This window comes from Nyctereutes procyonoides, unplaced genomic scaffold (assembly GCF_905146905.1).
Source record: "Nyctereutes procyonoides isolate TBG_1078 unplaced genomic scaffold, NYPRO_anot_genome, whole genome shotgun sequence".
In the NCBI taxonomy this organism is placed as follows: domain Eukaryota; kingdom Metazoa; phylum Chordata; class Mammalia; order Carnivora; family Canidae; genus Nyctereutes; species Nyctereutes procyonoides.
The window spans coordinates 53,562,745-53,574,747 of NW_026575135.1; the positions used below are offsets into that span (position 1 = coordinate 53,562,745).

At 47.5% G+C, this 12,003-nt stretch overlaps 1 protein-coding gene across 2 annotated transcripts in view; it reads right to left on the reverse strand.

The window, feature by feature from the left end:
* The window catches only part of RAD50 (RAD50 double strand break repair protein), a 228,764-nt gene that overhangs the window by 161,744 nt on the left and 55,017 nt on the right, over nucleotides 1-12,003 (reverse strand). The window lies entirely within an intron of this gene.

Sequence of the window (12,003 nt, forward strand, 5' to 3'; positions counted from 1 at the left end):
CTTATAGCACTCTCAATCTTTGGTTTCATAAGGGGATCTGATTTAACTCAAAAAAAACTAGGACTAGGGGGAAAAAAGTTTTGAGGAAAAATCCCTAAATTGGATGTCAGCCAGATCTGCATCAAGTCCTGGCTCTGCCACTTACTAGCTGTGTTGCCTCAATGAGACCTCCTGTAGCCTCAGTTTCTTCATCTATACAATGGTATAACAGCTTTTGTCTTACTGCCTCACAGGGGGAGGTAGCACAAGAGAAAACATGCTGCACCAACTGAGATGCTGTTTTTATTAATAAACAATAGCGATCACAACCACACATGTGCCTTTAGAGGGAGTGGATGATCACACATCCTGTGTTGGGGAAGGAAGGGTGAGGGCACATTCATCAACTCCTTTTTGCCCCAGGCAGGAGGCTGCACGGCCTGGCCAGGAGAGGAGAAATGCTTTTCTCTCTCTGAGCCCCTCCCTCGGAGCTCCCACCAGACATGAGGCAGAGCCACTCTGCAGCCAGCAGAGTGTCCTCCCAACCACCACAGATGGGAACTTTTGTCCTTTTCCTTTTTTCTTAAAGAAAAAAATTTTCTAGAGTTTCTTTTAGATTGAAAACAGCCCTCCTTCTCATAAAAACACATTTTTTATAGGAAAAAAAAACAGAACATGAAATTATACACAATATAATTCCAATCTAATGCATATATAATGTATAATTTTATGTGAAATACCTACTGGAAGAAATGCTTCAGAACACTAATGGTGATTACATTTGGGAGGTGGGATTATAAGTGATTATATTTATTTTTTATGTTTCCATAACTTAAAAATGCTCTACAATGACCTATAATAACTTTTACACTCAGAAAAAATTTATGTATAGTTATGTGTCAAAAATGCCAGGGACCTCCTTTTATGGGGCCACAAACTGGGGCTGAACTGGATTCTGCACAGGTAGGAGTCCTGGCCCAGATAGTTGCTTGGAGACTCATGCCTTCCCCTGCCTAGCCCCTGCAGACCTGGTGAGACAAGAGGCTGGACAAGATACTCTTGAGGGTCCTTTGCAGCCCAATAATGAAAAGACTTCACCTTGCTCTCATCCATCCCTGCTTCCTGCCCAGCTTCTGGGGCTCCTCTGTGCCTAGAGAATTCCCTACTCAGGCCATTCCTTACTCAGACTTGCCCTGGGAGTCCCTGCCTCCTGGCATTTGCCTGCATCACAGGCTGCACTCCTCAGAGCCCTGCCCTTCCTTGAAGAACAAAGCTTGGCAGCCCCTGTGCAGCCTGCTGGCCTGCGGTGACCGCCCCCCCCCCCCGCCCCCCCTTCCCTCTAATTTGTGCATAACAATAGCTGCCATTTGATGACTGTTAATTTTAGACCTCTTTGCAAAAGTGCTCTCATTTAATCCCAGGCCAGCAGCTACTGCAGAGACTAAAATATGAACAGCACCCTCTGGGGGTGTGCAGTGTGGGGACCCTATCTGATTCTCTCTTGCCTCTGAGGGATGTACTGTGATCTCAACTTTCAATGGCAATATAACTGAAGCTCAGAGAGCCCAAGTGAACTCACCCATGCTCATGTGGTTCATGTGTGGCAGAGCTAGGACTTGACCACTAGTAAGTTTGCTTCAAGCTCACTGCTCTTCGCCTCCCCCAGTGGTGTCATCCTCAACAGCTCCCACATTCCAGCACTGAGGGGAAGGAGGGTTGTGAGTTGAACACACAGAAAGCACCCAGTGAATGTCTGGTGGTAGCAGTGATGATCACAATGAACTCAACCAGGGTTTATCATTCAGTAAACAAGTCTTCTCAGAGCATCCGGAGGCTCTGGGAGCAGTGACAGGCCTATTCTGTTCCCGCTCTATTCTGGCACCCAGCAATGCCTGACACATTGTATATGCTCAGTGAATGACACTGAATCCATGACTGTTTATTCAAATAATAAAACAATAAAATAAGTACTATGAGCTAATATGTATGGAGTACCTACCATAAGCCAGCTCTGGGAGCCTCCAGGTGAGCTGAGGGAAAATATAACACTGGTGAAAAGGGCCATCCAGCATGGGGTATAACCTCACAAAAGTGTCTATGTATAGGCCATGCCAAAGAAAGAAAGATGATTAGCAGCAACCCTAAACCTTCTACCATGTCAGAGGCCATACCAGCATCTGTCACCATCGCAGCTTGAACACAGCAACTGCCAAAGCACACAAACCCTGATTTTTTGTCTGCATCCACGTTCAGACTACATCTGGATGCTCTTTGCCTCTCCAGGCTAGACAACTGGAATGCTGAGGGCTGTAAGGCAAACAGTTGTAGAAACTGGCGATATTTAGCTTGGAAAGAAAGAGGAGGGTCGTCTGTAACACCTGATGAGCTAGCTGCCAATGGGCGTCAGCTTGGGGCACCCCCTGAGGAAGCCTGCTCTAGCTGGCTAGGCTGTCTGGAGACAGATCAGAGGAGGGAGCCTGCTGGGCTGTCTCTCTGGCACCTGATGAAGCCTTACCTTCCACAGCATATACTCTACACAGTTGTTCACACAACAAACATTCATTGGCTGTCATCCCTGGCCTATTCCAGTCTAGAAAGATAAAGATGAATAAAACAAGTCACAACCTTAGAAAATGCCAGGCCCTTAAGGTGAACTACTGGTCAGGAAACACTAGTAGGCCTTCCCCAGCAGTGGTGACATGTCAAAGGATGTCTTCCAAACCTAAATTTCATACCAGTCTGTATCTTCCACTCCCTCCAAGGTCCCTTAGTCTGCAGTAAAAGCTAAAAGCTACAAGTTAGCAACCAGTGTGGCATCTTGAGGAGTTTTGTTTTGTTTTTGTTTTTGTTTTGGAGAACCTATTTTTATTCCCGGTTGAGACCCTGAGTATCTTCTCTCCATGTAGAAGAATACAACGGTGTCAGGGCGCAATGAGATCAATATCTGCTCCTCAACAAACCATCCCCACCGGCCCCTGGGCCACCACTCTAATGCCAACTGATGAGGAGCTGAGCCACCCAGCTTTCCTCAGGACAGATGATGGCTTCATGAGGAAAAAAAAAGAGGCTGGCTCAGGTACAGCCTCCACTACAGCCCTGTCCACACACTGGATTGGTTCAGGGCTGGATTGAACATACGCACACTTTTATTCCTCATTGAGAGACAGTAATTATGCATAAATACACACAACACATATGTTCAGTGTTTTTAATAACATAACATTCAGCTTAATAAGTGTAAAATATAAAGCAAATATTTGTATAACCACCACCAGGTCAACAGATGAAACAACACCAACCCCCTCCAAGACCCCCTTGGGCCCCTCCTTATCACAACCTGCACCCTCTCCTGTGGTCATGCCTAAACTGACTTTTGTGACAGTAATTTTTGTGTTTTCTATAGTTTTACCTCTTCTGCCTATACCCTTTAAAACAATACAGTCCGGCTTTGCTAGTGGTTAAACTTTGCCTGAAAGGAATTATACCATATGCATTCCTTTGTGTGTTTTACTCAATATTATGTTGACGAGAGTCAGTCATTCTTACAATATTATTATCCAATATTACAGCTATTGCAAGTCACTGCAGTTCATTCATTTTCATTGGAAGAATGTTGCACAATTTCTGTGCATTCTCTAATGCTGATGATGGGCATTTGGGCTCTTCCTGGTGTTGTGTGGATAGTGTCACGCACATGGTAGATAAGAGTTTGGTCAGAGCAAACTCTTGAGGAGTGGAGCTGTTGGGTTATAGGGATGTGTATCTTCTTTACCAGATTGCCAGATATACTTTGTTTTTCTTTTTAAAGATTTTACTTATTCATTCATGAGAGACACAGAGAGAAAGGCAGAGACACAGGCAGAGGAAGAAGCAGGCTCCATGCAGGGAGCCCGAAGTGGGACTCTATCCCGGGACTCTGGGATCATGACCCTCGAGACAAAGGCAGATGCTCAACCACTGAGCCACCCAGGTGCCTCTATACTTTTAAATTCTGAAAATGGTTCTCAGGGAAATAGTGCTGTCATACCCCGCTTTGCCTGGGGTAGAGGAAATGAGGTATGGCTGCTCTTGCAGCTAGATCAGATCAGCCCACCTTCCATCTTCAGCATCTTGTCTCCTCCAGCCCACACACCCTGTGCCCTCTGGTACCCATAGCTCACGGCCCCTTGGCAGCAGGCTGGGCTCTGGCCTCCCTATCTCGGGGATGCAGTTGAGTGGGGGTGGGAGGAGGCTGAGAATGAGGAAGTGGAAACTAAATATGAGGGCCACAGAGAAGTCCGGTTCACAAACCTCAGTGTTTCAGCAGCACACTCTGTGGGAGAGGAACATGCAAGCTGCCCGTGCAGCAGCCCTAGCAGGCGCCAAGGTGCACTACCAAAGTGCACTTTGCCCTAGGTTCCTGCACGTAGGTGACTCCACACAGTCTTCACTGTGCACCAACACTGACAGTGACATGTTCTCATCCCCACATCACAGATGAAGGCATTGAGGCACGAGATGCAGAGTGACTGTCAGTACAGTATGGCAGTTCATAGCATGGGATCTGGGCCTGTGTAAAGTGGGTTCAGCTTGTGGCTTGCCTACTTTCTGATGCAGTCTTAGGCCAGTTAGCTGACTTCTTTTGGTCTTAGCTTCCCATCTATAAAATGGGGCTGACTCACTGGGTTACTGAGTTAAGATTTAACATGAAGGGCACCTGGGTGGCTCAGTCGGGTTAAGGTCATAATCCTGGGGTCCTGGGACCAAGCCCTGTGTTAGGCTCCCTGCTCAGCAGAGTCTGCTTCTCCCTCTCCCTCTGATCCCCATCCTGCTTGTGCTCTCTCTCTAATAAATAAATAAAATCTTTTAAGAAGACAGATACTTTGAAGAAGGAGCTTAGCAGAGTGTCAGCACAAAGGAGAAATGAGCAGGACTATGAAATGGGACCTCTGGAGTTCCAATGTTGACAGCCAGCGCAGGAAGTAGGGTGTGGAGGGGGAGGGCACAGCTCCTGTTAGCAAGCTCGGACCAGGCCACCAAGCTGAGGGAGCTGATCCAAGGCTGTGTGCGAATGGTCAGTGGAGTGCTGGCAGGGTGGACTCTGAAACGCAGGAACCCAGGCACCTTTGCCCAGAGCTTTCTCTCTATCTGCGGTTGCTTCAAAGGGCACTGATTTCTGACAGGGAGCAGCTGGATCCCTGCACATGTGAGAGCTTCAGCCCTTCAGGCCTCCAGGAAGCCGCACTGGCAGGCGGCAGCAGTGGCAGCCAATGGGCAGCAAAGCCTGTTGCTAAGGTCACTGGTGAACCTTATTTGGCGACATGGGGCTGACCCTGCATTCACCTCTTAGAACCCTGGGAAACGCCAACCACAGATGTGAAATGAACGTCTCCAAACCACAACTGCATTTCCTTTGAGAAAAGATTCGGCTCTCTTCTCCAGCCTGCCTCTCACGGGTTGGACGCCTCCTGTACAACAGCTTGCAAGCTCAAGAGAGAAAAGTCTGCTACAAACCCATGCTGGGCAGAGAAAGGGCAAGGGGCTATGGCCCCAGTGGCGCCAGGACCCATCAAAGACCTCCAAGTTTTCTGTTCTCACCCTGGCAGCTGCCGACTCCTGCTCAGGCCTCCCTGCACACACCCTGAGGAGTTTCTGGCCCCACTTCCTGCAGCTTTGGGAAGCGGCTGGTATGAGGAAGACCCATGGCACGCAGGGAGGAAGTGGGCCTGCCCGGGCCCTTACCATCTGCACCGGCCACACTGCTTTGGTGCAGCTTACAGCTCAAACGGTCGGCGGTTTCTGTTTTTCACCTTCCTTTTGTGGATCTCTAGTCTAACACTGAATAAGGGAAACTGTTGCCCCACCCCAGACAAATGTGGGAGAGAAGCTGTGCCTTCAGTATTTCCAAAACAATGCTCTTTCCTCATATTTGTACACTGCCTTCAAGTCTAGAGACTGTGCTTACATATGCTGCTGTCTTGTTGGATCCTGTAAGCCCGGTGAAGGTAGTAATAGTGATGACTGAGCCCTCACCATGTGTCAGGAACGTGATTTAACTCACAGAACCCACTATCCTTTTTCCTACTTTATGGGATAGAAAAATGGAGGGAAAGAGGGATTCAGTGATTGGCTCAAGGTCACACAGCCTGTGAATGACAGAGCTGGGATTTTTATCCTAGACAGCTCGATTCCAAATTTCTACTATCTTCTGTTCTATTGCTTTTCAAAGCACATACATAAGAACAAATCCCATTTACAGTGAGAAAGTGAGGCTGAGAAGATTGAAAGAATGTAGGACTTGAAGACAGAGCTGTCCACATCTACTCCTAGAGGGCTATCCACTGGCATCATGCCTCTGCCCACACCCTCACCTCTTGACCCTCCGAGGCTAAAAGTGGCCTTTCTTTTCTAGGTATCCCAGGGAGCCAAGAGTCCTGGCCTATCTAGAAGAGGCTATGTAAGACCATCTGTCAGGTAAGTGGGGGTGGGGCACAAAGCCAGGCCCTTTGGAGGAGGTACCACAGGAGAAGCCCCTGCCGTGGCCCTGAGAAACCTCCTGCACACCCCAGGACAGTAGTCAACCCATTCCACGGACTGGTGTGTCTGGGGATCATGGGCAGCAGAGCTGGGACGTCTGTTCACAGCATCTCAGCTGCTGGTACTCTGAGAGGCTGGATGAGGTTGGACACTGAGGAATGCCACTGCAGACCCCCTTCTGACACACTGTCCTTTTCCTGGGCTCTTCGGGCTATCCTCGTGCATCGAACATGCTTTTTTGCACACCAACAATGTGTCAGGCACTGTTCCAAGCATGGATGACACAGTGGTGAACTGTACAGACCAAATTCTGGGTCCTGGCAGTTTTAGTTTCAGGGTGGGACACAGGAGGCAAATACTCCCAAAGACAACTGGGGATCCCTGGGTGGCTCAGTGGTTTGGCACTTGCCTTTGGCCCAGGGCACGATCCTGGAGTCCCAGGATTGAGTCCCGCATCAGGCTCCCAGCCTAGAGCCTGCTTCTCCCTCTGCCTGTGTCTCTGCCTCTCTCTCTCTCTCTCTCATAAATAAATAAAAATAAATCTTAAAAAAAAAAAAGACAACTGAAGAGCACAGGGCTCTAGAAGGCGCACCTGCAGGGTCTTAATCAAAGGAGTATGTGGTGGGCCTGCAGATTAGGGCAGCCATTCTCTGAGGCGAGCGACATGGAGGACAGAGGGCTGGTGTGGAGCTGTAGGGTGGGGATGGTTCTTGGCCCACATCCCACAGTCCTCATCTCATGCCTTCAGTCCCTTTAAGAAATCTGCAGCTGTGAAAGCTGCTCTGCTGGTGTTGCCAAAGCTGCCCCTGAGCAGTGTCTTGGCTGGGACCAAGACTGTTTTTGGTACCTGTGCCTGAGTAAGCATGAGCTCCGAGCTCTGGCACCTGTTGGGGTGGCTGGAGTTGGGGAGGGGGTAGGACCAGGATTTGGGGTCTCAAGCACCTCCATCCCTCCTCATCAGGGTGCTGCGTGCGCATGTGGGAGAGCACTGGCAGGCCAAAGTGTTCGTGAAGGGAGCCGGTGTGGCAAGACGCTGCTGGAATGAAATGCTGATTTCTGAGAAACGATTTTGGAATGAAACATATTTTAGATTAAGCGAGAGCCCAGGACCCTTTCCCAAAGTACCTCTGAAAAGAGCGTTTCAACCTAAGTGGTGAAATTACCTTTTCCTAGTGAGGAAACCCTAGAAGTGCTGCCAGCAAACCTGCCAGCTTCAGAGGAAGCTGGTGAGTGGCCATGGCCCTCCCTGCGCAGGCGCCACCCAGCCAGCAGGCTGCCAAGGTGGTGTGTAGTGTGCCCACCACCGGGCTGCTTCTGGAAAGCCCTCGTTGCCTCACTAAACAGGCTGCTCTCCCCCACTGGGGACTCCCTGTGGAAAAGAAACCCCAGCACTCAGGGTGGCGAGGCTGTGATTTCCAGTTTCATTTTCCAGTTTCCATTGAGAAGCAGCTCTACTCCCCATGCCCCCAGGGCACCACAGAGGAGCTGAGGGGCAAGGAATGTGTTCCCACCAGCACCTACTCCCTGGGGCTCCCGGAGGGTGGAGACTGGCTGAAGCCCCTGTATGGGAGGTTTGTTGAATTCAGATTCTTGGCTCCCCAGTTGCTGAGGAGGGAGGTTTGGGCCCGTCAGTGGTTCTGATGTGGCCCTGGGGCCCTGCTAGGCAGTCACAGCCTCAGAGACCATCAAAACAGCCAGAGTACAGCTGGAGCGCAGCCCATTCCCTCTCCAAGGCTCTTCCTGCGAGGAGCGCTGGTGGAAGGAACGTTGTTCAGAATCTCCTCCCTTTCCCTCGCTGGTGTTGACCATGCTTCAGATGTCAGTTCCCTGGGCCTCGAGGTCTATGGGAAGCCCAGCCTATGGTCTTCACACAAACTCCTCTATTCCCCACATTCCACATTTCTCCTTAAGGTGCTAATTTGTAATAGGCATTCATAGAAGTTAAGTGAGAAAAGTTCATGAAGTGAGAAAAGTCCTTTAGGACTTTTAAGAGCCTTTAGGTCCTTTTGTTCTGTCCCTTGTTCCATTTATTTGTAATTTATAGCCTATGTAATTCCAAAAAGACTGTAAGGACGCTTATGTTTTTGTTTTTTTTGCCCTGAGTGTGTGTGTGTGTGTGTGTCCGTGTGTGTCACATGTGTGTGACTGTATTTGAGGTGGGCCTTCCAATGTACTCTTGCCCCAGTTTGACCTTGGAGGGAGCAGGTGGTGAGCTCCCCAAGCCTGGCAGATGTAGACCTTTCCTAATCTCTAGGGCAAATTTGTTCTTCGGTGTTTCTAGTATCAGTTTTTGATCAATCATTAATCAAAGTTGCAATAAAAAAGATAATCTTCTCAGGACTGGGCTGTAAAGATCCTGGTTGAAACCTTAAATAAACCCTTCTGTGGAAGCCTGAAAGCCAAGAGAGAAGGGTCTTATGTCTGTGGCTGGATCTGCAAGCAAATGAAGTCATCAACCATCTCTAATCAGGGGGTACAGACATGAACTTCAGTCACCTGCATGGCTGGGGCCTCTTGCTTCATTTTTCACTGCTGATGAAGCTGGCCAAGCTCTGCCTCCTAGACCAGGTGGCAAAGGTAGGGAAGGAGGATATAGTTGGGCCCAAATGTGAGAGTCTGGGGGCACATCCATAGGATGTGACAGCTGGGATATGGCTCTGGGGCCAGTACTTAATGGCAGCAGAAGCAGGGCAGCTAATATAGCCCACCTAGCCCACATGGTGGGGGGAACCCCTCTTTCTGATAGCTTTGCTCATTCCTGCTGACTTGTAGCTCTGCAGGGCACAGTGGTGCCTGGGATGGGGCAGGAGGCCCACTTCTCATGGGAGGAAGAGAGGAAGCAGCTGCTCCTTCACTGGGCCCAGCAGGGGTCAGAGGTTGTGGGGCCCTCACTCTTCTCGTAGCTCCCTCACGGTAGAGAGGGGAAGGATGTGCTCTTTGGGGCACGAGGTCACAGGCTTCTGACAGGCTACAGAAGTCAGATCTTGGGGCTAGAACCAGGGATAATGAGGCCCAGCACCAGGTCCAAGAAGCAAGGAAAACAAGGCAGAGCACAGGGCCCTGGGGAAGGGCAGCCTGGACCAAGATACTCAGGGGTTTGATCACCAGTGGCTTTCGTAGGACTCACAACGAGTGCATTGTACAAGAAGCCAAAACTCTCATGTGGACCTACTGAAGATGTGTGGAAGCTGAGAATGGGGAGAGGCACTTGCTGTTTTCTCTGACCCCTCCTAACACATTACCAGTCCCACTCTAGTATCATGTTCTTAGAAACACAGATCAAAAGTCAGGTGTGAGAAATTGTTCAAAGAACTGATGTCCAGAACAGGAACAGACTTGTCGTGGGAGCCTCAAAGGGAGGAAGCAGCATTGACACGAATAGTTGAGAGATGGATGTGAGGAAGAGACTTCCCATAGGTTGAATATGGTCTCCAAAGATAGATCGGTAGATATACATACATATTTGTTTTTGAGAGAGAGAAAGGAAAGAGAGGAATAGAAAGGTACACACCTCATTTTTAACAGCGGCTGTTTCTAGCTGGTAAGGTTTAAATTTTTTCCCTTTGTGCTTACCAACAGTTTCTAAAATGTTCATAATGTGCTCATATTACATTTTTTAAAAATTTGGTGAAACATACATAATATAGAATTTACCATTTTAACCATTTTCAAAAAAGTTTTCTTTATGGGGTGGTTGGGTAGTTCAGTTGGCTAAGCGTCTGCCTTTGGCTCAGGTCATGATCCCAGGATCATAGAGATAGAGCCACACATCAATGGGCCCCTGTTCAGTGGGAAGTCTGCTGCTCCCTCTTCCTCTGCCCCTCCCCCTGCTTGTTCTCTCTCTCTCTCTCAAATAAATAAATAAAATCTTTAAAAATAGGGACACCTGGGTGGCCCAGTGGTTGAGTGTCTGCCTTCGGCTCAGGTCGTGATCCTGGGGTCCTGGGATCGAGTCCCACATCGGGCACCCCACGGGGAGCCTGTTTCTGCCTATGTCTCTGTGTCTCTCATGAATAAATGAATAAAATCTTTTAAAAAATCTTTAAAAATAAATAAATAATAAAAAGTTTTATTTATTTACATAATCTCTACACCCACAGTGGGACTTGAATTCACAATCCTGAGATCAAGCCACACACTCCTCCAAATGAGCCAGCCAGGTGTCCCCATTTCGAGCACTGTTAAGTGTGCAATTTAATGATGATAAGTTGAATGTACAAGCAGCCATCACTACCATCCAGCTCTAAAAATTTTCTGTTGTCCTCAATAGAAACACCAAACCCATTAGACTAATTCCATATTCCCTTCCAACCACCGGCCACGGCTGCCACCACTTTACTTTCTATTTCTAATGCATCTGACTAGTCTAGCTACCCCATACAAATGAGGGACAATACAATACTTGTCCTTTTCTGTATGGCTCATTCCACTTCTTAGCATAATGTTTTCAAGGTTCATCTATGCCTTACCATGTAGGGGAATTTCCATCCTTTTTCAGGCTGAATAATATTCCATTTCATGTGTATACTACATTTTGCTTATCTGTTCATCTGTCAATGGACATTTGGATTGTTTTCACTTTTTGGTTATTATGAGTAAAGCTTATATGAACATGGATGTAAAAATACTTGAGTTCCTGCTTTCAATTGTTTGGGTATATATCTAGAATTAAAATTGCCAGGTCATATGGTATTTCTATGTTTAATTTTTTCAGTAGACACGATACCATTTCCCACAGCAAATACACCATTTTACATTCCCACCAGCAATGCACAGAGTTCTAATTTCTCTACATCCTTGCCAATACTTGCTATTTTCTATTTTTTTGATAATAGCCATCCTGATAGGTGTGAAGTCATATCTTATTATGGTTTTGATTTGCATTTACCTAACTCAAATTACTTATTTTTAAATCCAATTCTGTCTGGATCAAATCCTGAATCAAAGCCTTTATCCTTTATCTCTTGATAATACGGACCTTTCTCCCTTATTCCCTTTGTCTGTACTTATTCTTTGCATTATATGTATTCTTTAAAATTGTGGTAAAGTACACACAACATAAATTCTACCATATTAATCATTTTAAGTGTACAGTTCAGTATCTTTAAGTAAATTCACATTGTTATGACCTAACCCAAGTTACCGTATAATGATAAAAGGAAACACGTACATAAAAAAAAAAAAAAAAAAAAAAAAAAAAAAAAAAAGGCAAGCAAGCAAGCAATGATTCTCAGCCCGTGGAGACATTCACACACTTCGGCTCAGTCTTGGCAAGAGTTTACATTCATCTATAAGCATCTCTGATGCTCTGGGCTCTATGATGAGCAGGAGACTTTGAGGTGAGCGTGATCTGGTTTCTGCCCTTGGATTTCATCTCTGCACAGAGCAGTTAAAACCAAGGCTGTTCTGGGCCAAAAGGACCACCCTGTTATGCAATGCAGTGTTGGGAAGGTGGCAGATGTGGGAGCTTCAAAGGACCTGTGGACATTTGCAGGTACTCAAGTGCAG